We start from the raw sequence: 27,659 nt of genomic DNA, 5'->3' as shown, positions 1-27,659 counted from the left end.
CAGGCCAGTCCATATAAACAGCCCTCTGTTTTACCTTGAGACATATATGGTTCAGTATATAATGATTACCAGTATGTTACATCCATGGAATAAGCTATAAGGTAAGCTAACACAGCCATACATTGTTGGATAATTACGCCACATAGACACGCATACCAGCCTTCCCGAGTTGGCACCGGCTGTAGCTATGGAACAGCTTAACCTTTTCAGTCCTCGGACTTATTTTATAATTTGTTCTTGCTGCCACCAGATGGATTTATTCAGTATAGGAGAACCCTCGTGTAGTGACTGATTTTCGCAAGGGTACATTTGAGCATTCTCAGAAGGAAGGTTTTTCTGAAGCAGAATCAAATCATCTGGAGGAAACAAGAATGAAACAGAGAATACACTCCGACCCGAGCCGTGAAACATTAGCTCGTATTCTAAGTGGTTGATCAGATTCGTAACGCCTCTTTCTTAGCCATTCAGTGTGCATGGTACACCTCAACATTCTGCTAATGCAAAGCGTGCCAACATCAAAGTAATATAAAATGCATACAGGAGAGTGTTAAAGTGTACTATGCAAAATAAATCGCTAAGAAAGAGGGACAACGAACTCTTATATGCCCCTTAATATACGATCCATTGTCGGTGAGGCAAGAACAGCAAATTGGTAATAGGTGATGAGAATGTAACCAAGAGGCTAAAAGGAAAACAAATGTGGATGTAGACTGTGGGTACCTGTGACTATGAGGCGGAGAGAGAGAGAGAGAGAGAGAGAGAGAGAGAGAGAGAGAGAGAGAGAGAGAGAGAGAGAGAGAGAGAGAGAGAGAGAGGTAAAAAACAGGGTAATTAAACGGATAGAGGGAGGGAAGGGGAGTTGTGATAGATGATGTTTGCATGGCTGAAGAATAATCAAAGACCCGAGATGCAAACATAAAAGATCAGCCAATTAATTCTGCACAATTCATTCGTCTCGCTCAAAATAGTGGAAATCCGGGTTGAAAAGTCAAGGTCAGCACTTTATATATGGTTGTTTATCATTTTTTTTTTTTTTTAGCGATTTCTTTTATTTCAGCCAATATATGTCACAATTCATTCGTTAATCATCAGCAAAAGTTATAGGTCAAAGGTCAGCTGCTTGTGTTCCGTTATTCCATTTATTTCATTTTATCTTATTTTTTGTTAATAACACCATAGCTTATTCGTCACTATACAAATAGATGAAAAAGAAAAGAAAAAGAGGGCAAAGGTCTTAGTTAACATTACAGGCAGGGTGTTTCAGTTTTCCATCCCCCTCCCCTCTCTCTCTCTCTCTCTCTCTCTCTCTCTCTCTCTCTCTCTCCAACAATCCTGACGGTTCTCATCTGTCATACTAAAAGCAGCCAAGCCAAGGCCAGAGCACCGATCAACACTACAGGTGGGCTATGTCATTTCCCTGGGAGTGACGTTTACTTAGCTGATCACACACACACACACACACACACACACACACACACACACACACACACACACACACACATACACACACACACACACACACACACACACACACAGTTATGAGCAAAACGTATGGAATATTCGGCGTCTTGGGGTTAGCATGACATTTTCTGTATTCGTCGCTTCTAATCACCTATACTCTGACGCTGCATATTAATCTACACTTCTATACCCTGTTTCCTACACCCTGGCCACACGCTGACATTCGCCTTCCCTTCAACAAATATCATTCAGTGTTTCCTGGATAAATGTTACTTGTCAATTTCCTGCTGGCGAAGTCGCGTATTTATTTTGCCAGGAAACGTTATGAGAAATATTTGAGGTGGATCAGTGGTGTGGAGGGAATGGGGAGCAAAGGACTGGCTAGGAGGGTGTATGAAATAATAATGATAATAATAATAATAATAATAATAATAATAATAATAATAATACCGGTAATAATAATAATTATAAATAATAATAATAATAATAATAATAATAATAATAATATTAATAATAATAATAATAAACAGATCTCTTTAATTGCTGAAGCAATAGTCAGAGAACTCCACATTCCATATGATGATGCCACATTCCAGATTAGAATGACCAAAAAAATCCACTCTTGTACATCAGATATGGTGTACAGTCTTCGAAATATACACAGTATTAAGAATAGTTTGATAAATGGTGCAGAATTAATAATGCACCATAAACTGAATGTGCAGAGATAAGTGTTATGATTTTTGTCCTAACCAGGATACATATGTGAGAATCTGTATCCCAAAATCGTAAAAGAACATTAGTTTGTCATAACTGCTGTCATGAAATCTTAAAAAAATACACACTCCTGGGACTTTGAAAATACTTATGTTATTATTGTAGACCTAATTTTAAGGGACTTCTGGTATGACTCAATATTTTCTAAGGATTTTTACCTATGATCTTGAGATCAAGGTCAAGGTCATTCATACTATGCATATCATGTTCACTCATGACCTGCTACATATTCACCGAACTTGGTCAAAATCGGCCAAATACTTTCCGATTTAGCACTTTCAGCCATGAGGTGGCCATTTTGATTTTTCTCAATATCCCAAAAATTATTTGTTGGATCTTAGTATCAATACCCAGGTGTACTAGTATATGTTGACGACTATATCCTGGAACATTTGCAAAGCAATCAATTCAGTAGTTTCTGCTGCACAGGAAAGCAAACACTGAAAAAAATAACATAGATTGCGCGAGTGCTAGGAAAAAAATATTGTGCCAAAAGAAGCCTGCAGCCAAGACACATCACTCTTGAAGATTTCAAACCTCTATCTCGAACGATCTTGGAATGCCAACCTTTATAGATCTCCCCCCTCAAAAATAATGATAATAATAATAATAATAATAATAATAATAATAATAATAATAATAATATCTATAATATCAATAAGAACTCCACAGAATGTGGAGGTCTTAATAATAGTATAATAACAAGAAGGAGCACTCACAGAGTGCAGTACCCTGTGTCCACCAGTCAGTGTAAAGGCTGAATATTTGACTTTGCCGTGGATCCTTGTCCTTCGACAGAGTACTCTTAAAGTCGATTTACTTCATTCTTTCCTATTTCTTAACCCTTCCACTAACTTTGGCTAAAATATCGTCAAAGCTGTTTTAACTTACTATGCCTTGTGATCATAATCCTTGACTTTTCCTTTGGCCTTGACCTTTGGCTGACTGCTCTCATAAATTCCTCTTTAGCCTTGGTTTAACCTGAATCCATCCACAAAGTTTAGTCTACATCGGACAGAAACTGTTAAAGTTAAACTAATGTGTAACCTTGTTCTTTGGCCTATATTTGTTAAAGCCTATAGGTTAACCTCTTGGGTTCTCCACAACTTATCCATCAAAATCAATACAAATATGGTCAGAACTGTTTGGATCACGCACAGACACACAGAACAAAGCTTGTCCTTGTCCTGCGACATTGACCTTTTACTGACTTTTTTTAAAGATGAATCCTTTAGTTGATGGTGGCTCTTAATCCTTCAACCAAATTTGGCTCAAATCAGACCAAAGCTAGTCACGTTGATCTTGCTCAGTAGTCTTGGCCTCTGATACATCCATGTGACCTTGACCCTGAATTGATTGTGCACAATGGTTAATCCTTTTATTGCCATCCTCTCAATCTTACCATAAAATCTGGTCTAAATCGGATAAAAACTGTTAAAGTTCACCATGCCTTGTCACCTTAACCAGTGACCTATTGTTCTCTAAAGAAATTACTTGTCTCTTCGGCGAATACTCAGGCTTTCCGCCAAATTGGGCTAAAATCGAATTAAAACTGCTTTAGTCACTTTGTTAACAAGCACACAAGCGGCTCATAATTTGACCTCCCTGTATGACCTTCTCCTTGGGATGATTGTTATCTAAACTGAATCAACTCAGTTTTTCTTTACTCTCTGCCCTGCCTCCTACTTTGGTCAATACTGAGTCAAAACCTTGTAATTTGTTACTGCTAAGTCAGTATTTGACCTACCACAGTGACCTTGACCTCTGACCTATTAAAAAAAAAATGGGTTTAATTTTGGGCTGTTTCTCTACCCTTCCACCAAGTTTTCTCTAAATTAGATAAAAATAGTATGAGTTATTTTCTTATCACAGACAGACAACAGACAGACAGACAGACAGACAGACAGACAGACAGACAGACAGACAGACACACACACACACACACACACACACACACACACACACACACACACACACTCAGAACACATCACCCACTCTCACTCTACGAGCTCGGATGAATTAAGTCCACAAACAAGGCGGATAGGCAAGATGGGGATGCAAACAAGAGAGGCTAGTGTGCCGCGGGAAAGGGATTCGTCACTGAGTAGGGACAGATAGCACTAGAGATCATAGTGGAGGACCCCCTTACAAGACGCAGCTCAAGTTCAAGGAGAGAGAGAGAGAGAGAGAGAGAGAGAGAGAGAGAGAGAGAGAGAGAGAGAGAGAGAGAGAGAATCGTCTCCTTATGATTTCTTCACTATCATTCAATCATTTCTCTCTCTTCCTCTTTAGCTCTCTGTCCTCTTTTTCGGGCCTTACCACTTTTTGTATTTACTTCCAGTGGCGTTTCTCTCTCTCTCTCTCTCTCTCTCTAATGACAGCATCCCACCCCTGTGAGTTACACTGCCTATCTTCCTCTCACTCCTTCCGTCCTCTCTCCCAAATCACCCAAACTTCCTGTGTGTGTGTGTGTGTGTGTGTGTGTGTGTGTGTGTGTGTGTGTGTGTGTGTGTGACTATCTTTTTCCCCCTCTCTAACTTAATCTGTGTCTGTCTGTCTGTCTCCTATTACTTCTTTCTCCAAATCCCTCTCCATCCCTCCTATCTCCATCTCTTCCAAAAACTCATTCATTTTCTTCCTTCCTATCTTTTTCTCTCCTTCCCTCATCTTCCTCTAATTGTTCCTCCTCAACTTAAGCACCTTTCTTCCATCTCTCCACAGATATTGCTCCACCCTTCTCTTTCTCCCTCCATCACTCTCAAAATTTTCCTCATCCCTCCCTTCTGTCCTTCTCTTCCTGATTTTCCTCCTCTCCTTCTTTCCCGCTTCCACTGCCAAATCTCTCTCCACCTCTCCCTTTCCTACTTCTCTCCCAGCCCCCCCACCTCCACCTCTCCCTCCCTCCTTCCTTCTCTCTCTCTCTCTCCCTCCATTTCTTGCGTCTTGGTCCAAAATCTCTCTCTTTCCATCTCTTCATCCCTTCCTTCTTTCCTTGGTTTCCCTCCACTTCTTCTCTCAGGTTTCCCTCCATCCCTCCGGTCTTTCCTCCTACACTCAAAAAACTCTCTCCTCTCCCTACCCTCCTTCCCTCCATCACGTCGCTAATCCATCTTCATCACCCACGTTCTTCTCTCCGTTTCTCCTCCCTCCTTCCTCTTTCCTCCACGTCCCTTCTCCTCTCTCCTTGTGGGACTTATCTATGCAAATTCTTCTCCAAATATCTGAAGCCGCGAGCAGGAGTTCGGGAGACGAAGGAGTGAGAGAGAGAGAGAGAGAGAGAGAGAGAGAGAGAGATGCAAGAGAAATGAGAGGAGTGGATTACTGCAAGAGAAAAAGCGAAAGAGGAAGAGGAGAAAATGAAACTGAAGAGGAAGTGACGGGAAAGACGGAGAGGAAGAGGAAGGAAGAATAAGGATAGAAGAAGAGGAAGAGGAACAAATAAAAGTTATCAGGAAGAAGAGTGAGAGTCGGAGAGGAAGAGGAAGGAGGGATGATACGAGGATAAGATGAAAGGATGAAAGTGAATGAGTATACATCATAAGCCAGTATTTTTGTTGGGTAAGGAAACTCCGAGACACCTTTTCCTAAGCAATTTACTTTTCTTCTTAAATATTCCCGTCGTTTTGTGTGTTATGTAAATCATCCTTCAAATATCTACATAATCTGCATAAATAACATACAAAAAGATATAATCCAGCCATATCAAAAAGTAAATCGCCAAGGAAAAGGTGTTATGGAGCCTCCTTACCGGCGAGAACACGGGCCATAGTAATTAGCTGACTACGATGACGCCAGTTTGTTTCATCATTACTATGTTCCGATCACATTAATTAGGCGTACAAGTGCTCTTTATCTACCGTATGTTCAGTGCTCAGCTAAAAATATTAACACTCAATTACGATGCTAGTCACGAGGAAGCGCTGGGGAGAGGGCACAGAACCTTAGTATTGTTTTAATAGGTCACTGAACTTCGGGAAATAGGCTGGGGAAGGACGAAAATCTTTGCCAAGTTTAAATGAATGAAATCTAGCTGCAGACGATTTCATTCAGCATTCGGGGAGGCTTTTCGCACTGGATGGGGTTAGGTTTAGTCTCCACTGACCCCTGAGCTATGACGCTATTCCACAAACCTAACAAATTTGAAGGGAAGCTACAAGAATTACGTGGGAGAGGCGTCGGAGGATTCAAGAAGTGACTGACTGTGAGTGAGATGCCAGTGTGAGTGAACGTCAGTATGTTGTCGTAAGTGTGATCTTAGAGAGAGAGAGAGAGAGAGAGAGAAAAAAGAGTAAGCGTGATCGTAAAGAAAACTGAGTGTGTGTGTTGAAGGGGCCAGCAGGGCAGGTGGTGTGAACTGTTAGGTGAACATCGCTTCGTCCACTGGTACTCACACGCCACCCACTGTTTCTCTCACTGTTTCTTACACTAGCACTTTACCCATTGTCCCTTCCATCACACTGGTCTTTACACTCCTTCCACTGCTCCTCACACTTTTCCTCACACTCCACCCAGTGTTCCTCATACGTCGCCCACTGTTCCTCATTCTGTTCCTCACACTCCACCCACTGTTCCTTACACTCCACCCACTGTTCCTTACACTCCACCCACTGTTCCTCACACTCCACCCACTGCTCCTCACACTCCACCCACTATTACTCACACTCCACTTGCTGTTCCTTACACTCCACCCACTGTTCCTCACACACGGCCGCTGCTGCAAACAATACTGAATAGCTGTCAGAGGCTGTCACGGGAAGAGAACAGCTTTTGCCAGATTCACAGACACAGTTATGATAAATTGTCTGTTGCAACTATTATTTTTTCCAGGAAAGTTACAACACGGAGGGCATAGGGTCTTCCCGTCTCTTGTCCATCTTACAAAACAAATTAATTACGAGAGAAATCGTACTATAGCTTATTTTTTTTTTTCCTTTTTGAGGAAGGATAGCAAAAGGCGAATGTAAGAAATTTCTGTCTTTCGTTCTTCCTGCAAAAAAAACAATCTAAATTACGATAAAGGAATCGACTGCGAGTTTGTCTATGAAGTCCACCCCACGACTGCATTTTCAGACCCTGTGTATAGGATGTCCTATAAATTTGGAATCATAGAACAAATAATAATGAATAAATAATAATAACAGTAATAATGATATGATAATAATAATAATAATAATAATAATAATAATAATAATAATAATAATCATAATAAATGTCAGTACCAAAGCTTTAATTTAAAAAAACGTGTTCAATGTGTTGACAATTGTTCCTGATTTTATATATATATATATATATATATATATATATATATATATATATATATATATATATATATATATATATATATATGGTATATATATCTGTATCTATTTCTAGCTTCCTATCTATCTATCTATTTCTCTATCTGTCTTTCTAGATAGACAAACAGACAGATAATTAGATAGATACAGAGATAGATACAGTAGAAAGAGATAAACAGAAACATGGACTTGAGAGTAAAAGAATGAAAGAAAAGAATGGTTGTAAAAGAGCAGATGAAAGACGAGATAAAAAGGCAGAAAATACAGGAAAGAGGTGATAAATTATGTAAGCAAAAATAAGAAATATATCAAGATCACTGAGGGAGAAGGAAATGAAAGAATTACAGCACAGTAAAATCCGAGAAGCAGAACATAAATATAGCGATAAAAAGATCAAGCGACAAGAAAAATGGAAGGGAATAATAAGAAAAGAATGAGTGATGATGAGAGAATAAGAAACGAAAGCACAAGAGACAAATGGATCAGAGAAACGCAAGGAAATTAACGTAACAACAAGAAAGCAAAGGACTGGAAGAAAACAGGATGGTGAGAAAAGTCGAAAAAACTCACAAAGTTACGTATTAGTGAAAAAGAAGATGATGATGGTGTTAATGAAGTGATTAATATGACAAAAACAGAAAGAAAGGTCTTGATACGCTGATGAATGGAACAGCAGACGAAAGAACCAATAACTGGGAGTCGACATGAAAAGGGAAGGAAAAAGACGAGAAGACGGACGAAGAAAAAGGCGGGAGAAGTGGTGAAAGAAAGAAACCAAAGCCTCTCATTGGCTGATCCTCGTCCTCAGCGGGCCAATCATAAGCTTGTTATTTCCCCCGCTGCGTTACGATTGACTCTCATGGACAGAAAGACCCAGCTGAGGCAAGGAAATGGAGAGTCTGGAAATAAATGACAACACAACAACTAAACAGTAAATAAGTGAGTGTAGTTTGATTAATTAATACCTGATAAGTGTTAGGTTACGAAACAGAAATGATCGACTTAAATTGGAGCAGGATGATGGAAATTAAGAGGTGACAAAGATGAATAACTAGTGACTGATTAAATGACGATGAACAATAAATGACTGGGAAGAAAGTATTAAAAAAAAGATAAAAGTATAATACCGGTTAATAATATTCAACTATACAAATATGAACAGATCAGAGCGAGGATTTGGAATACAATATTGACAAAAAACACCTAGCTAAGAAATGACAAAAAAGAAAAAAAGAAAGAGAAAAATGGATGGGCAAAAATAACCTGGATCAGAGTGAAGCTCCGAGATACGATATTGACAGAAATGGAAACCTGAGGCCGAGTGATGCAGAGACTCAAATGCAGGCTGAGAAGAGATGGACAGACTGGGAATAAAACACACACACACACACACACACACACACACACACACACACACACACACACACACAATAGTCTACGATAAACCGACAATAAACAAAACTGCAGCTACGCATCACACACAGCAGACTCTTAGCTACTTTTCCTTGGGGTTTGAACAAATCCATAATAAACTATTCCTCTTAAACCACGTCATCTATACTTTCTACATCCTACCGTCAGAAATTTTGTCCGGCACAGAAAAAACGTCAGCGTAGTGAAGGTGTTAAGGCCTGATTGACGTCATCACCTGATATTGGGTGTATATAAACCAGTTTCACTTATAACCAACTTTTTTTTTTTTTTTCACCACACTATTAGCGCCAGCCAGATGATGTAGTAGCGGCCAATATACACAGTGCCAATAATATCATTCCTATAAAATTCATGAAATCCAATAAGTTCATTCCTGACTATAAAGAAGTATTTATTTTTTTCTGTGTAACGGTATGTACAGTTGCAGATATGAATATAGGTACACATCATAAAAGAGAGAGAGAGAGAGAGAGAGAGAGAGAGAGAGAGAGAGAGAGAGAGAGAGAGAGAGAGAGAGAGAGAGAGAGAGAGAGATTAATGGCTCTCGAAACTCAGCAAGGGATTTTTAAAGGCCGGCAAACTATGTGGAATATTACATTACAGTACCATAATAACTCTTCGGTGAAAATGTGGACCAGTGGCATCATACTGAACTGATTATCCTGTCCTACACGCCTCATCGTTGGCAGGAACTCCTTAATCTAAAGCCGCTTCTGTCCCTGCTCAATAACAACCCCTCATCCCACGACACACCAACTTACCTTTTTATATTCCGGCTCCCTGTCACAGTAGCTCGTTCTTGGTCTTCTTCTTCTTCTACTATCATCATCCTCAGTCATTTTTATTTTTTCAAGTGAGCTACAGCCAGAAATGTCTACCATCTAACATACAATTTCTATATATTCCTGAACCTCAATAATTTCGTTCCTAACTCTAGAAAATGCTATTGGTCGTATAATTCAAACTGATGGCGCTGTGTGAGGAAGCCCCTGATTTTATGACAAACATTTATAGGACACCTCGAAAAATGGGATGTAATCAGCCTCCAGACTTCATTTCAATATAGTGAGAGCAACGGTAGAGAAAGGTCATATATTTTATCATTATCACATGTTTTAGAAATATATAAAAAGGTGGGGATGAGGGAGGCTTGCCTGAAATCTTCTAATCCGTATGTGTGTGTGTGTGTGTGTGTGTGTGTGTGTGTGTGTGTGTGTGTACTAATTTACTACGGCATAGGCTAACAGCATTATTGTTGCCCCGGGCTCATTTGAAACGTGAACCCAGTGGCACCAGGTTTAACTTGCCTTTCTCCTGCTGCCCACCATCCTCCTTTCAAGGGATAGGGAACAGGTCAAGAGATGTTTGCATAACCAGGCAGTGTAGCCGCCTCGTTGTACCACTACCACCACACGCAGGCGTCCCCGACCAGCACCATGGCTTAAACTGCTTTCTGTAATTGGGAGAGAAGTTACTGATTTCAGAAATTAATAGAATAAAATTTCGGAAGCATGGTATTTCTGTTTGTTGGCAATATTGTCATGAAAAAGTCTGCTGTTGTTTGAGACTGATTGATTTACAGGCAATTTCAGGTAATGACGTCAGAACTTCATTACTGACACTCTTATTTATTTGCCAACTCTGATTACCTTGAGCTTTAATCACAATTCAAGCTCCTCTCTCTCTCCCTCCCTCCCTCCTTCTCTCTCTCTCTCTCTCTCTCTCTCTGAGAGAGAGAGAGAGAGAGAGAGAGAGAGAGAGAGAGAGAGAGAGAGAGAGAGAGATGACTGAATGTTGCATGAAGGCAACAAGAAGCACCATCGTTCTCCTGGATTAAGTAACAAATTAACAGAAAACAGTTCTTTATTTCTGTAACAGTATCATTGGCGTAGTTTACTTTGAGGGTAACTGTAGGTTTAACCATGTAATTCTTCTGAATTGCCTGATGTGTAGGGCGGGGGATGTTTACATATGGCATCCCCCCACCCACGTGCAGGCAGATATATCTACCCCTCTTCCCCCCCACAATCCATGGTAGTGGCGGCTGTTACATCATTTGAATAGTTTTCAACCGATTTTCCCCAAACTTGGTGGAAGGGATGAGGATCATCCAATAAGGAAACATATTATTTTAGAACAAAGGTCAAAGGTCAAGATCCTATTCCTACATTGACTTCGATCTTGCAATGTGACATTGTTATTGAACGAACAATAAAAAAATAAAAAAGATTAATGTAATCACTGGATGACCCTCAGCATTTTCATCAGGTTTGGCTTAAAAAAAAAAAAAATGAGTTATGGCTGGAACTACCACGAGAACACCTCCGGCCGTGAAGAAGTCGAACAGTTTTTATTTGATATAATCCAATCTTGGTTGAAATGTTGAGGGCCACTGAGTGAGGACACACATATATATATTTTTTTATAACAATAGGTCAAAAGTAAAGGTCACAGAGCAAGGTCAAAGTTGGTCTTGCCCTGTGATCTTAACCTTTACACTGTTATTCTAGAAAATGATAGATTTCGGTAATAAACGACACTCAACCCTTCTAACAAATGTAGTAAAATTAGGATAAAAACTGTTGAGGTATCATTGCCCGGAACGATTCTCACTAGAAAAACGCCCGTGAGAATCGTTCCGGTAATAACTAAAACATCTTTTTATTCGATTAAAAGAAATGTGGGAGGATTTATGGCAGCCCATGAAGAAACCTATTTTAATGAACAAGGTCTCAAGGGAAGGCCATCTCTGACCTTCACCTGTGACTTGGACATTTGATCTAGTACTAAAAAACGACAGGTGTCCTCAACGGAAGCCTTTTAACATTTTCCCCATGATTGTCTAAAACCGAATAAAAACTGTTCGAGTTTATGTTTTCTCACGTTAGTTCGTATCGTGATATTACCCGAACAGTTTTTATTCGCCTTCAACCACATCTGAAGAAAAGGGTGAGGGGTAGCCCATGATGACACTATGTGTTATTTAACGTACATGGTGAAATGCCAAGATCACAGGGAAATGTCAGCTTTGACATGGCCAGAGGACTTGTTCTAAAAAACAGTAGGTTTCTTCGGGGCTGCCCCTCAACCGTTTCACCAAATTTTATTAAATTATACTAAAAACTGTTTGCGTTATAACATGCCCGGAACGATTCTCACGAGAGGAATGCCCCTGACCTTTGACCTATTTTTCTACAAAAATGACAGATTTCCTCATTCGATGACCTTCGATCCTTGCACTTAGTTGGTTAAAAATGAATAAAAATTGTTCGAGCTACCTCACGGCTGAATACACACTTTCAATGTAGTGTGCATTTTGAAGGTAACTACTGGTTAAACTTCGTAATTCTTCTGGATTTCCTGAACTGTAGAGAGGGAGGGGATGATTACACAGGATATTTCCTCCCCCCCTCCCAATCTAGGCGCAGGAAGGGAAGTATACCCCATTCCCCACATCTACCGTCATGAACAGTATTTATATTATAGTACTTCGTAATTCATTACTGTATTCCCTTAAAGAGTATGTAAAGAGTACCTCGTTTCTCACTCAGTATATAATCGTCCATTGCAGTGTTTCCTAAATCTTTTTTCTCTACGTCAGAATACAAAATAAAGTAAATGTTTCGAAATGTCAGTCATTCACTCTTCCCCCCACTTTTATCTTGTCATTCAGCTCAGGTTTTGTGGAGGGAATGTCTTTTCAACGACCCTGTGTCTCGTTGCTGGTTTTATGTCTGTAGTTCTCGTATTTACACACACACACACACACACACACACACACACACACACACACACACACACACACACACACACACACACACACACCCTGGACATAACCCCGAGGTGCAGCATCCCATCACACACCAATAAAAGTGCTTCCACTTCGTTGTAGCATGGCACCATTTGGGTACCAACACAGACAATTCTCGTTTTTAGCTAGGATGTGCTTCAAGATACCACAACATTGACCATCTCTTGAATAATGTAACCTCGATGAGTCAGGTGAATCAGCTATATAGATAATAATGGAAGATACAGAAGGGCCTGTGCACACTGATGTCGGACACACACATGCAGGGTAGTCCATATGTCGCATGTCCCAGCTGTTTTGTGCTGTAGGGACGGCTCAGTCGGCGTTACTACTTTCTATTCTTAGCGATTTTCAGCTTCCCATTACCTACCTCATACAATAAAATGTCACCTTTTTATGTACACGATTGCATGGTTGAGTTTAAATTCCAAAAAGAACCAATAATTCTGAACGTCTACACTCATCACATCAACAGGGCAGTCGTCCCCCTCCAACCCACGAGGAATGAGAGGCATAATATATGAACCACCCTGTGTTTTGACGCAAAATGTCAGATCGTATAATTCGAGAAGCATCCTGTCTCGCCGGGTCACAAGCTGAGCAGTCTGTTTCTTATCCTTGATATAATATTGGTGACAGTGAGAAATGCCCACCTAGACTGGGAACCAATGAATTTTTTTTTTCCCAGTATTTATTCCGACTTATACGCTTGGACAAACTGCATCAAAATGTGTTCGCTTCTGACCTCAGTGTCCATAGACCGAATAATGGTTGAATTTATGTCGATCTACCACACGAGGGTCATGACGGCGGACAGTCAACATCCGCCACGTCCCAATCTTCCCCAAGAACACAACTCGTAATCGTCAAATTCACATCCAGCCCACCAACTGTATTGCTGGGCGGACAGGGACACTATCACTGAAAGCAGAATTGACAAGGAAAACACCCAACGAACATTCCCCAGGCTGCGAGTCAACCCTCCATTTACAAATCCGGATCCCCATTTCACTTCAAGGTGTGAATAGACTGGCCAAAAAAAAAAAAAAAAAAAAAAAAAAAGATCGTGGTCGGCCCGGGAACGGAACCACGAGAATGAGACTTTTTCAAGCCCCTCCCTTTTTCCTCCGACTTACGATGGATTTAACTGTGTCAGCATCGCGACTTATTTTGAATTCATTCTTGCCACCACCACAATATTCAGCTTAGGGGAAATGTTGAAACTGGCGGGGGTACTTCAATTTTCATAACTATTTCCCTACCCCAGGGGTCACATTTGCAGATGACAAACATGAAATAAATTGTATCTAATCATAATGAAGGGGTTAACAGACAATTCTTTTTGTATCATATTGTGGATTAAATTGGATAAGACAGTGCCAGTAAACACGACACATAAGGAGGATTCAGTGTAACCACAGTCTCTTTAAGGTGTGGCAGGTCAGAGATATCTTAATTACGAAAGGTGGTGGTGGTAGTAAAGGGGATGGTTTTCGGACGTGCAGAATGGCCTTGGAAGAGAGAGAGAGAGAGAGAGAGAGAGAGAGAGAGAGAGAGAGAGAGAGTTTTAAATTTTATCATCCGGGATTTGAACTCGAGCAATTACGAATCGCAGTCTCCTCCATTATCCACTTTGGCCACTGTCTCTTAGTTTCTCATTTTCTCTCTCTTATTTTGCTTCCGAGGCGGGAATCTCTTTTCCTCTTGGACTCATGTAATTTTCTCTTCTTGCTATTTCTATTTTCTTTCTTTTTATTCGTTTACTTCTCTTCTTCCTCCCTTCCAAGCTTCACACAATTTTCTTTTCTGCTCCAGTCTCTCTCTCTCTCTCTCTCTCTCTCGACTTTGTGCACGTATCTCTTTTCTTCATCAGTTCCTCTCCTCTTCCAGACTTCTAGCAGTTTTCTCCTGTTTTCATTTACTTTTATCTTTTCCTTCAAGCTTCATAGTTTCTCTTTTCATATACATTGTTCTCTTCTTCTTGCCATACTCCTTCTTCAAGCAGCACTCTCTTCTGTTTTCATGCAGCTATCTCCCCCTAAGGGGATGAGTCTGTTATGATGTGGCAGGGGTAAACCACCTCTGCTGTCGGGCCCTGCTGCGGATGTCACTGACTGCATTGCGCAGTTGACCCTTGTGCAGTTTGGTGCGGTGAGGATCTGTCCGTTCTCCCCTTTGGGGCTAAGATGCGAATGAATGTGTTTGAATGGATGAGTAAATGGGGAGTGTGTCTTCCTGTCTCGGCTACCTCCCTTTCCTTGGGGGAAGCAGCCTAGGTATATAGATAGATAGATAGAGATCTCCCCCTTTTTTCGTCCAATTTTCTATTTTCTTTCCATGACGTTTTTTTCTTTCAGGTTTCATACAGTTTTCTTTTCAGGGTTCATGCAATTTTCATTTCCTTGTGTAGTTTCGTTTCTCTCTATGTAGTGTCTCTTTTTCTTCCAGTCTACATGCTGTCTTCCTTTTTCTACAAGCTACTCCCTTTTCTTCTGGGCTACATCCATTTTCCATTTTCTTCCGACGTTCATGCAGTTCAGTACGAGATAATCTTCAGGAAGTCGCTTGTCAGTAGTAGGACCAAAGGCAAATCTGTGCTCAGAATGGCGAGTTAGGGTGTTATACGATCATCCTCTATAGTCAGGCAAAAGATAAAAAGATTAGGTTTCTGAAAATAATCACTGCTAGAAACTTACAGGAGTAAGCTAATGATGAATGCCTATCGACTACACGATGGTCATTCAGGCAGACAAGAAACTTTTGCTGAGTCCAAATCTTTCCCCTGAATACGACTCACAATAATCGAATATCATTTTGTCCAGATCCCAACTGTTGGGTGAACTGGGACGAAGTGGAAGAAAAAGATTAAGCCACACTTCAGCGTACTGAAGAACTGGAGGTGTTATGCTTTTTCTCCCTCTAAAGTATTAGTAACAAATTCGTTCGCCCCTTTAACCCGAGGACGTCCTGTTTGTTAAGTCTTGCTTCTACCAGACGATTTTATTTTTTTAAGGAGACACCAAATGAAATCAAAAGGTTAGTGAAGGCTATATCTAATTTCTCATGTTCAAAAAATAACTCGTGAGTTTAATAAGACTGTCTGAAGATGGTAGGAATGAAAAAAAAAAAAAGAAAAAAAGAAAAAAAGAAAGGGCATAATAATGGACAGGTTAAACCTCGGAAAAGAGCAACACTGAATTTTAGAGCAGCATCGAGTTGCACTCCTCTCCTTCCTTGTAATATTATGACGAAGAACATCATTCTGGCGGTACGACGAACAATGTTGTAAAAAACACCACTGTACTAAAGAGGTTAAAGATAATATAACGCGCCACCATTACTGGTACTCAGGTAAAACCCATTATGCCTCTTAAAATAGAATCGCCTCTTGGGATTTACGGTCGCATCGAGTTGCCCTCCTCCCCTTCCCCTTAAAATTGCCGCGGCCATTTGCGCCTTTGTTTACTCATCCGGGGAGAGGCCACGGTGGGGCGGGTGGGGAGGGAGAGCGAAGCCATAATTCCAACTAATCTTGCAGAGTTATTCCCCTATTCCTACTAATCTTGCAAAGCTTGCAACTGTGCAAAAAGTCAACTTATTCCATTATTCCAACAAGTATTGCTGAGTTTTCCATTATCCCTGCTAATCTTGCAGCTATTCCGCTACTCCGTGCAATCTTGCAGAGCTGTTCCTTTATTTCGTCCAGTCCTGCACTCTCATTTCATTATTATAGCCTACCCGCGGTCGGGAAGGGAGAATGGGTCTTATGTTTTGCTCGACGAGAGCGCTTTGTCTGTGTGTGTGTGTGTGTGTGTGTGTGTGTGTGAGTGAAAAGTAACTCAAATTGTTATTATCAGATTTGAACTGCTCTTAGAGGAAGGGTTGGATATCAGTGAAAGGACTGACATAGTATTTAAGAAGAACCGAAATTGAAATTGATATTAAAATCTTTTATTTAACCAGATCATAATTTTACACACAAAGTATTCACAAAAACTATAATGGCTGTCTTTTGTGAGTATATGTAGCTCTCCTAAAGGCACCTTTATCATACACACTGGATGGCTCCTCTATATAACGAATTAAGGTTTAAATATATTAGTAAATATGCATTCATACACAAACACTTTTTTTTTTTTTTTTTTTTTAATGTGCTCGACTCTGGGCATAGGCCTCACAGTCTTCTCTCAAGGCCCAGTAGTCCTCCTACATATCATACACCACTACATGTCACCACTTCGGCACTAACACCCACCGTCCGTGTTTATATACATACAGGTTCTTTCATTCACATACACAGTCGCATGCCTACATACTTGCATGCATGAAAACACACACAATTATACAGATATACGTACACACACGTACATGAACTCTCAAGTACATGAAAAACACACCAGTAAAATAAAAGAAATAGGTACGTATTCACACTAAAAAAAATGACTTACAATGATCTGCTCATGCATATAGTAAGATTTCCTCCACATGTCAACATATAAACATCCATAAATCAAAACATATTGCCCTTTTGAAGTATCTTAATATGCACTTAGCTGGAAGTATATATTTACACATACCCATGTTACATACCCATGTTACATAAATATTATATATAAAATTTCTCCTTCCTATAACATAAAACATTCATACATATTTACTTGTTAATATACATATATGCACGCACACACACACACACACACACACACACACACACACACACACACACACATAAACATTATATGCATATATACACACGTGTACACACATACTGTACATACATATATATATACATATATATACACTGTTACATAGCCTATGATTTCATCATCCTTTGTGTAATTTTAACGCACAGTTGCTGCATGTTTGATCACGAGCGTGTTCTGCCTCAGTCCCCCCCTTCTACCGTTATAGTAGAGTAAGTCGTCCTTTCTGTTATTCAGTGCGGGATTGTCGACCGTTTGTCCCCATCGCTTCATTTGCGCGTCCTTATTACAAGTTGTATCAGGCTCTGCTGGCCCCTATATAATGAGCTCAGTCTCTGCGTCATTGCCACTTAGATCTGCTCCTCATTTTGTTCACATCTCTGTCCTCCCCTGTACAGATATTATTATTGTGAGTGCTCAAGAAATCTCCAACCATCTAGCAGCTGTGTGTAATTTGAGTATAACTGTTGTTGCATTTTTTCTTGTACTGTATAGCATAAGTTTAATTTGTAGGCCTAGTGAGGTTTTTGTGATTCATGTAGGGTTCTTTATGTCAGTCATTTTTGATAATAGTTTGTATCTGTAATTATTTATCTGGCATTCACTGAGTATTATCTGGTATCTCATTTTATCAGGGCTGACTTAGATAAATTTACTCTTGCTAATTTCGTGTTAATAGAGGCTATTGCAGTTAACCATATATTTAACCTGTTTATTTGCCATTACATTATCCTTATGAGTCTTGAATGTTTTGTTGTTAGTTTAAGCATTAAACTTTAACTTGTAATTTTACCTAACTCTTTTGTTTTGAACCTGGAACTTTACGGGACAGTAGTGACTCTTAGTATTCTCACTTAATGTGTACATTATCTTTCTCTGTTTCGTAACATAAATTTGGCGACCTCATATCAGGATATTCAGGATATTATCATAAGGATATTGTTTGATATTTTGTGACTGTGATATATTCATGATGGCTACTATTTCTACACTTGATGAAGCCAAAGATTTTTTGTCAAATGTGCAAACACTGTGTGATATAGAAAACAGAACAAAGAATGAACTTAAGCTTGTTGCTCAACAATTGGGAATTGTTGTTCGCTCTCATCATTCTAAAGATCAGATTGTTGACATGATTAATGAAAGCTTGTTTAATGTAACTCCTCCAAATGAGCAAACGCAGATTGAATTAGCTAAGTTACAGCTAGCCCTGCAGGAGGCTCGTGTTAATGAGGCAAATGCTCGTATTCAAGAGGCAGAGGTACGGGCTCAGGCACAAATTGAGCTTGCCAGGATTCAGGCAGACCATGAGTATCGCATGAAACAAGGTGGAACTGGATCATCTAGCTCTGATGGTTTTGATGTGGCTAAAAATGTTAAACTTGTCCCTCCTTTTAATGAATCTGATTTAACAAAGTATTTTCAGTTGTTTGAGAGGGTAGCTACAGGTTTTAATTGGCCTAAGGAGTATTGGCCAGTACTCCTTCAAACTGTTCTCACCGGTAAAGCTCAAGTAACTTATGCATCTTTGCCTCAGGATCAATGTGATAATTATGATGTAGTTAAGAGCTTGATTCTTAAGGCCTATGAGCTTGTTCCTGAAGCTTATAGAGTAAAATTTAGGACAACTTATAAGCAAGATAAGCAATCCCATGTTGAGTATGCAAAAATCAAAGAAGATTTGTTAGAGCAGTGGTTAAATTCTAAGAATGTGGATTCTGATTTTGGTAAATTTAAGCAGATGATTTTGCTGGAGGATTTCAAAAGGTGTATTAGTAAAGATGTAAGCCTATATCTTGATGAGAAAAGAATAGATAATTTGTCTGATGCTGCAGTTTTAGCTGATGAGTATGTTCTCACTCACAAGAGATATTCTAGAGAAAAAGGGAAAGCTGAGAGTAAGTACGTTGCCTCTACTCAGAGTACAGGTAACAGGAAAGAGAATAAGGATGATGTTTCTCAGGAAGTAAATACCAGCTTCACCTCTAGATTTCAGAAAAGTAAATGTACTTATTGTAGTAAGCTTGGTCATACTACGGAGAGATGTTTCAGGAGACAGCGTGATGTGAACAAAAAGGAGTCTTTAAATATTCAGTCAATTGGTCTAGTGTCCACTCTTGAGAGTTCCCAGAATGCTTTAACCGAGTTAACTGAACCTGCTTTGAGGGGTAACTTAAATTCTCATGATGGAGCTCCTCTTTTGAGCAGTAACGTGGGTGACACTCTCAAGAGTTCATGTGCTAATTTCCTGTCTGATGGTTTTGTCAGTCCTCTGGACAGTAATGACAGGAAATCAGTTCAAATATATCGTGATACAGGTGCTTGCCAATCCCTTATGCTGACCAGTGTTCTAGGCTCTAATGTTAATTCCTCTGATGAAACTGTAATCTTACAAGGTGTAGGGAATAATTACTTCTCTGTCCCTCTGTGCAGAGTGAATTTAGAGTCTGGTTTTGTTAATGGTTCTGTTATGGTTGGGTTGGTTGAGACACTCCCAATGTCAGGTGTAACTTTCTTACTTGGAAATGATATTGGTGGAAGTCAAGTGTGTCCAGCTCCTCAGTTGTCTAGTGAGCCAGTGGCTGTGTCCCAGGATTGTGATGTCCCTGATGTGTTCCCTGCATGTGCTGTCACTAGGGCTAAGTCTAAAGTTACTGGTGATTTAGAGGATAATGATGATGATGATGTTATCCTAGCTGACACTTTTCTTGCTAATTTGGACCACTCACCAGATGAGGCAGTACCCCGTAGTGTTGATAATTTGTCTTGTCAAGAGTTGGTTGAGTTGCAGGTTGCTGACCCTGAGTTGAAAGGTCTAGCTAACTCTGCTTACAGTGAAGAAGAGTCAGCCGGTGCTTCTACTTGTTATTATGTAAAGTCAGGAGTACTTATGAGGAAGTGGAGACCCCCAACAGCATCAGCCGACTGTGAATGGGAGGTTATACATCAAGTTGTCATCCCTCGTGTTTGTAGGCAGGATATCATTAGAGTGGCTCATGATTCCAGTTTGGCAGGACACATTGGAGTGAGGAAGACTGTGGCACGCATTTTGAAACACTTCTACTGGCCAGGTATCTTCAGGGATGTTTCCTGGTATTGTAAGTCTTGTCACACCTGTCAAGTTGTGGGGAAGTGTAATCAGACCGAAAAGGTTGCACCTCTAGTTCCCATTCCTCCTTTTGAGGCGCCTTTCACCCGTGTGTTGGTGGATATTGTGGGCCCTCTTCCTAAGACTTCTTCAGGATTTTCTTATGTGTTGACCATGATTGATATGGCTACTCGTTATCCTGAAGCCATTCCACTTAGAAACATCTCAGCAAAGAACGTGGTTAAGGAAATGCTAGGGTTCTTCACAAAGTTTGGTCTGCCCAAGGAGGTACAGTCAGACCGAGGAAGTAATTTCATGTCAAATGTTTTCAAGCAGTCTCTGAAAGAGTTGGGCATCACCCAGATCACGTCTTCAGCTTACCATCCCCAGACCCAAGGAGCGTTGGAGAGATATCATCAAACACTCAAATCGATGCTCAAGAAATACTGTTTGGAACATCAGAAAGACTGGGATAAAGGTCTTCCATTCGTTGTGTTTGCTGCAAGAGAATCTCGAAATGAATCACTGGGCTTCTCACCTTTTGAACTACTGTTTGGCCAAGAAGTAAGAGGACCCCTTAAGCTACTCAAGGAATGCTGGCTGTCGGAGGAAGATGACGTCAACCTGCTGGAGTATGTGATGAAGTTCAAAGAACGGCTGTCCACTGCTTTACAGCTGGCGAGAGAGAATTTAGGAGCTGCTCAGGAGAAGATGAAGACTTGGTATGACAAGAAGTCCAGGTTGCGCCACTTTCAGCCAGGAGATCAGGTTTTGATTCTGCTACCAGTTCATGGGCAACCTCTTCAAGCCAAGTTTAGTGGCCCTTATTTCGTGGAGAAGAAACTCAGTGATGTCAACTATGTCATCGCCACACCAGATCGTAGAAAGAGCAAGCAACTATGTCACATCAACATGCTAAAGTTATATCACAGGCGGGACGAAAATAATCCAGTCTGCACTGTAGCTGTTCCACCCGAGTCTGCAAGTGAAGCTCTCCCATGCAGTATGAGCCTGCGTGATAGTTTGGGGAAGAATCCTGATATCATGAATGATCTCCAGACTAAGCTTTCTCATCTACCACCCAAGGAAAGGCAGGAGTTTTCGGCATTACTGCAGGAGTACCCGCAAGTGTTCCGTGCCACTCCAGGAAGAACCACTGTGTTGATGCATGATGTCGATGTTGGAGACGCAAAGCCAATTAAATTGCCTCCTTACCGTGTGAACCCAGTGAAAGTTCCTCTCATCCAGAAGGAGCTTGGCTACCTGTTGGACCACAAGATGGTTGAGCCCTGTCAGAGCGAGTGGAGTTCTCCTGTCACTCTAGTCCCTAAGCCAGGTGGGTCACAGCGGCTTTGCATCGACTACAGACGTGTTAATCAGATAACTAAAACAGACACTTACCCTCTCCCTCGTGTGGAAGATTGCATAGACAAGATCGGAAAGGCTAGGTACATAAGTAAGTTTGATTTGTTAAAGGGATACTGGCAAGTACCTATGATTGAACGTGCTAGGGAGATCTCATTTTTTGTGACAGTAGGAAAGACCTTTGCATGGTCTGTAATGCCATATACAGATTGTTTTAGAGTAATAAGAAATTTCCTTTGTAAATTTCTTTTTTCTTTGTGGGGAGGTGTTACATAGCCTATGATTTCATCATCCTTTGTGTAATTTTAACGCACAGTTGCTGCATGTTTGATCACGAGCGTGTTCTGCCTCAGTCCCCCCCTTCTACCGTTATAGTAGAGTAAGTCGTCCTTTCTGTTATTCAGTGCGGGATTGTCGACCGTTTGTCCCCATCGCTTCATTTGCGCGTCCTTATTACAAGTTGTATCAGGCTCTGCTGGCCCCTATATAATGAGCTCAGTCTCTGCGTCATTGCCACTTAGATCTGCTCCTCATTTTGTTCACATCTCTGTCCTCCCCTGTACAGATATTATTATTGTGAGTGCTCAAGAAATCTCCAACCATCTAGCAGCTGTGTGTAATTTGAGTATAACTGTTGTTGCATTTTTTCTTGTACTGTATAGCATAAGTTTAATTTGTAGGCCTAGTGAGGTTTTTGTGATTCATGTAGGGTTCTTTATGTCAGTCATTTTTGATAATAGTTTGTATCTGTAATTATTTATCTGGCATTCACTGAGTATTATCTGGTATCTCATTTTATCAGGGCTGACTTAGATAAATTTACTCTTGCTAATTTCGTGTTAATAGAGGCTATTGCAGTTAACCATATATTTAACCTGTTTATTTGCCATTACATTATCCTTATGAGTCTTGAATGTTTTGTTGTTAGTTTAAGCATTAAACTTTAACTTGTAATTTTACCTAACTCTTTTGTTTTGAACCTGGAACTTTACGGGACAGTAGTGACTCTTAGTATTCTCACTTAATGTGTACATTATCTTTCTCTGTTTCGTAACAACACATACACATACACACACATACATTCATACGTACATACATATACGCATACATACATATATATACACGTACATACACATACACACATACAGTACATATAGATACACATACAGTACATATAGATACACATACATACATACATACGTACATGAATACATACATACACATCCACATATACAGTATATCTATACACCCAGTCACACACACACACACACACACACACACATATTTACATTTTTACATACATACATATACATATACATAGTTATTCACACACAAATATATATATATATATATATATATATATATACTTTATATATATATATATATATATATATATATATATATATATATATATATATATATATATATATATATATATATAAATCAACAATTTAATCGTACTTCTTACCTACGTATAACAGTGCTAAGAGAGAGAGAGAGAGAGAGAGAGAGAGAGAGAGAGAGAGAGAGAGAGAGAGAGAGGGTGTAAAACAAGAGAACGTAAGATAATTGTCTTTAGCTGAGTAAATACGTAGAGGAAGATCAAGAACGAGGTGGAAAGATGACAAAATGAGTGTAGGGAAAGGAAGTTGAACGAATTTAATATGGTAATATCTTTCCTATACAAAAATTGATATCGTTGCAATATTTTACTGAGAAGACAAACAGACAGATGAATGGATCTTGAATTTGGCTCTCTCTTGTCTTGTTTTTGTTTTTTTCTTGGACTGAGCAGTTTGCAGGGCCTGGGCCTTTGGCTCTTTCTTCCCTGGATAAAAAAAAAAAAAGAGAGATGGCTAAATACAGAGGCGGACAAGATGGCAATTAGAAAAAATAACAGAGCTAAACAGACAGGGAGATACAAACAACCAGAAAGATCCACAAACACTTGAAAGCTCTTAACTATCATTAAGGGTGAGTTACTACCACACTCTCTTGCTAATTGCCCAACTTAATTGCCATTTGAATTTATATATAGCTGGTACTGCCTTAACAGAGGAGGGTGGGAGGGTAATGAGGGGGGAGGGGGGATGTAGCAAGGGGAGAGGGGCATCTGTAATGAATGTTAATGATCTTACGAGAGAGCGAGGGAGGCGTGAATGGTTAGCGGATTTAGACCTTTCAATACTCCCTGCTTCGATCTGTCCGTGATTCCATTATTCTCCCTTATCTTATGTCTGTCTGTCTGTCTGTCTGTCTGTCTGTCTCTCTCTCTCTCTCTCTGTCTGTCTGTCTCTGTCTCTGTCTCTCTCTCTCATTTTCTATATTTCATTGTTGCTTCCTCCTCCTCCTGCAGTATTTCTCTTCCCCGCACTCCCTTCTCCCTATCGCGTTCCTCATCCATATTTTCCCCTCTCCCTCCCTCCCTCCTTCCCCTCTCTCTCTCTCTCTCTCTCTTTCGTGTGTGTGTGTGTGTGTGTGTGTGTATGTCTATCGATCTTTCTCAAATGACCTACAGAAAAAAGGGAGTGCGTGGTTACATAACTGAAATCTATTTATAAACTCTCAATGTGTAGCTCCCCTCCTTCTCTCTCTCTCTCTTGACCTTCAGAGAGAGAGAGAGAGAGAGAGAGAGAGAGAGAGAGAGACCGTGGTTTCATAACTGGGATCTTTTTGGATCCTTTCTCCCTACACCTACCTACCTGTCCCGCCCCTCTCTCTTTCTCAGCTTTCAGAGAGAAAGGTAGGGAATAGTCACTATATTTAGGTTCTTAGTCTATATGTCTGCCTATATGTCTCTGGGATGACCATCAGAGAGAGAGAGAGAGAGAGAGAGAGAGAGAGAGAGAGAGGTGATGGCCACTTAGTCTCTCTCTCTCTCTCTCTCTCTCTCTTGTGCACATAGGGACACAACAATTTTAATTCATGAAGCGGGTGGAAGGAAGAAAACTGTTCCACCTTCGTGTTTCTGTTTTTCATTTTTAATACAAAGTTATTCATAGATCGTGCAGTTCTCAACAATACACTGAACAATATACTGTTAGCTGAATATTAGGCTGTTCATGATATAGTTAATAATAGAGCTATAGTAGGCTGGACATGTGGCTGAACAATAGGTAGGTCTAATATAGATTATAATCTTTAATGTCCGATGATATAGAGTATATACTGTAAATATATATATATATATATATATATATATATATATATATATATATATATATATATATATACATGTTACCAACGGACAATTGTATTCATCTTACGAGGACTCCGAACTGAAAGGGTCAGATGTATATTTCATTAACCACTCCAATAGGAAAAGCCTTCACTGAGTTTAGTAAAATTGTCTGAAGGTAACGGGAATAAACTTAACCAATACGTCCTCTGACAGTAAGGACTAATAACGCTGGACAGTAGTGAACACAAAATGAATAAAAAATAGAATATAGTGAACAAAATACACCAAACTATTGAGTGAACAACGTGAGATATAAAACTGAACAATGAGTTGAAATAAAGAACTGAACAAAAGGCTGAAAAGAAAGGAGGGCATAAATGAAGAAAAAGCTGAAGAAAATATAATGAACAAGGAAATGGACAAAAGTTAAACAGTTCAAGCCAACAGTTTAAGCGAAAGACTTTAAAAGTGAGTTTATTACGGTACAAGCAAGTCTCTAAAATCTGACGGTCATTTATGCAACACCCGTATTTGCCAGATGCTGCCATCCTGTATCCCACATTATCGTACATCGTCAGCAATGATACAGAAACGTGAAACCTGCTCAGTCATCATCACAGGCTTCAAAAATTAACGTCAAAAAAGAGAGAGAAAAAAATAAAGACTTTCCACAATTTCACGGCCTCAGTTTTAATCCCCTAAACCTTGATGGCGCCCTTTTTAGTTTATTCTTAATTCTACCAGACGATTTTATTCAACCTAGGGAGAGTTTTTCATACTAAAGGGGTTTATAAGGGATGTATTTAACTCCTCCAGCTTGAAATATCTATGCTAAGTCGAATAAAATCACGAGAAAATGACAAGAGTTAAGTGGAAAAGAAGACCAGGACTCATTACTAACACGGCCCAAACTGTTTAATGTTGTACGCAGTTTTGCCGCTAATTAGATTAAATAGAGGAATTAATGCGGTTATTTTAATATCCTGTTGCTGTCATATGGCGCAGATGACGAATTTTTAGCACTCGGTTTCTATTAATTGTACACCCACCCACCCCCACCCCCACACCCACCCACACACACACACACACACCAAAACCCTCGCATCTTCCCCGCAAGCGAGTGCTGAATGTGTGACAAGCAAACCATGTCAAGAAGAGAGAAACAAGGGCGTGAGATCTAGTACACCGGAGTTACCTGTCTAGATCTGTTCTGGTATAAAACAAAATTTTTGATAATCTTTCCTTACTTCTTTATTCAATTCCCACTACTGCCAGACGATTTTATTTAGCTTAGGAAAGACTTGTGGAAATGGCGAGGTTTGATAATTTAAAATCCTCATTGACCCCTTCAGTCTGATAGCCTACGTTTGATTTTTTTTTTCTTGCTACCTCCAGATAAATTTATTAAGCTGGGGGATTTTTTTTTTTGGGGGGGGGGTCAGTGAAAGCTATAGGCTGTTAATCCCTAAGTCCAAAGCTCTACCCTACACTGGATAAATAGCCTGGAAACTGCATGAGTAAAATAGAAAGTATGTCACTGTAGTAAAAATGTCAAGTTCACTTTTGAAAACCTGCAAAAATATAAATCAACATCTATTTTTTTTTTCTCTCTGTAGTTCAGATCGAAACCTGGATGTAGATTCACTTGTTGTGCGTCGTGCTGAAGGGAAGGACAAAGACTGCTACAATTAAGTGTCTGCCATGAACCTCGTGCAGTCAATAGGCATAAACCTAAGCATTTTTTCCGCCATTTTTTCCCTTTTCTTTTCCCTTTTTTTCTTCTTTGGCGCAACACCCTGACTGGAACTGCTATCGGGGTCACTGTTCATCTTGGTTCACTACATAAGACATTTCAGTTTCTACCTCATTTTTCACATGGTGTGGTCCTGCGGACACTCATTTCTAAGTTATAGATCGACATGTAAACCAGTTTTCTTGAACACTTTGCTTTAACTACTTCATTTTATTTTGTATATTTACCTCCTCCAAAGAGGTTATGTTTTTGCATGAGTTGGTTTGTTGTTTGCCGGAATCTTTCAATTCGGCAGGCATGTTGGTTGGTTCCGTATGTTTGTCTGTCTGTCTGCACTCTACATGTCACAGTTTTGCGCCAATCGTTCTGAAAAAAATTCAGAGGGTAGATATCCATAAACCCTGGAAGCCTATTGTTTTTCATGTACATCGGTCAAACGCCCAGGGCTGGGTGGGGGGTTGAAACCTCTCAATAACCATGGGTCCGGAAATTGCCGGAACCCAGTGGCCGGCCTCGGCACCACTTTTTTTTTTTTTTTTTTTTTCAGATTTCGAAAATCGAATTATTTCTTACCAGATTAAAGAGAAATGTCTGGCGTACCTGGCAATGCAATTTTTAGCTTCCTAAACCCATCCTGTTCTTCGTAATGAAGCGTGAAAAAATGCTCCAAATGACTTCCTTCATGACGGTGAAAACTTGCCGGAATCTTTCTTTTCGCCAGGCATGTTGGTCAGTTCCGTATGTTTATCTGTCTGTCTGTTTGTTTGTCTGCACTCTACAGGTCACAAT

The sequence above is a fragment of the Coenobita brevimanus genome, chromosome 57 (assembly GCF_032717465.1).
Source record: "Coenobita brevimanus isolate Jiangsu-jjx chromosome 57, ASM3271746v2, whole genome shotgun sequence".
NCBI lineage: Eukaryota > Metazoa > Arthropoda > Malacostraca > Decapoda > Coenobitidae > Coenobita > Coenobita brevimanus.
The sequence above is the reverse complement of the archived record's forward strand: the minus strand, read 5'-3'. Positions refer to the sequence as shown.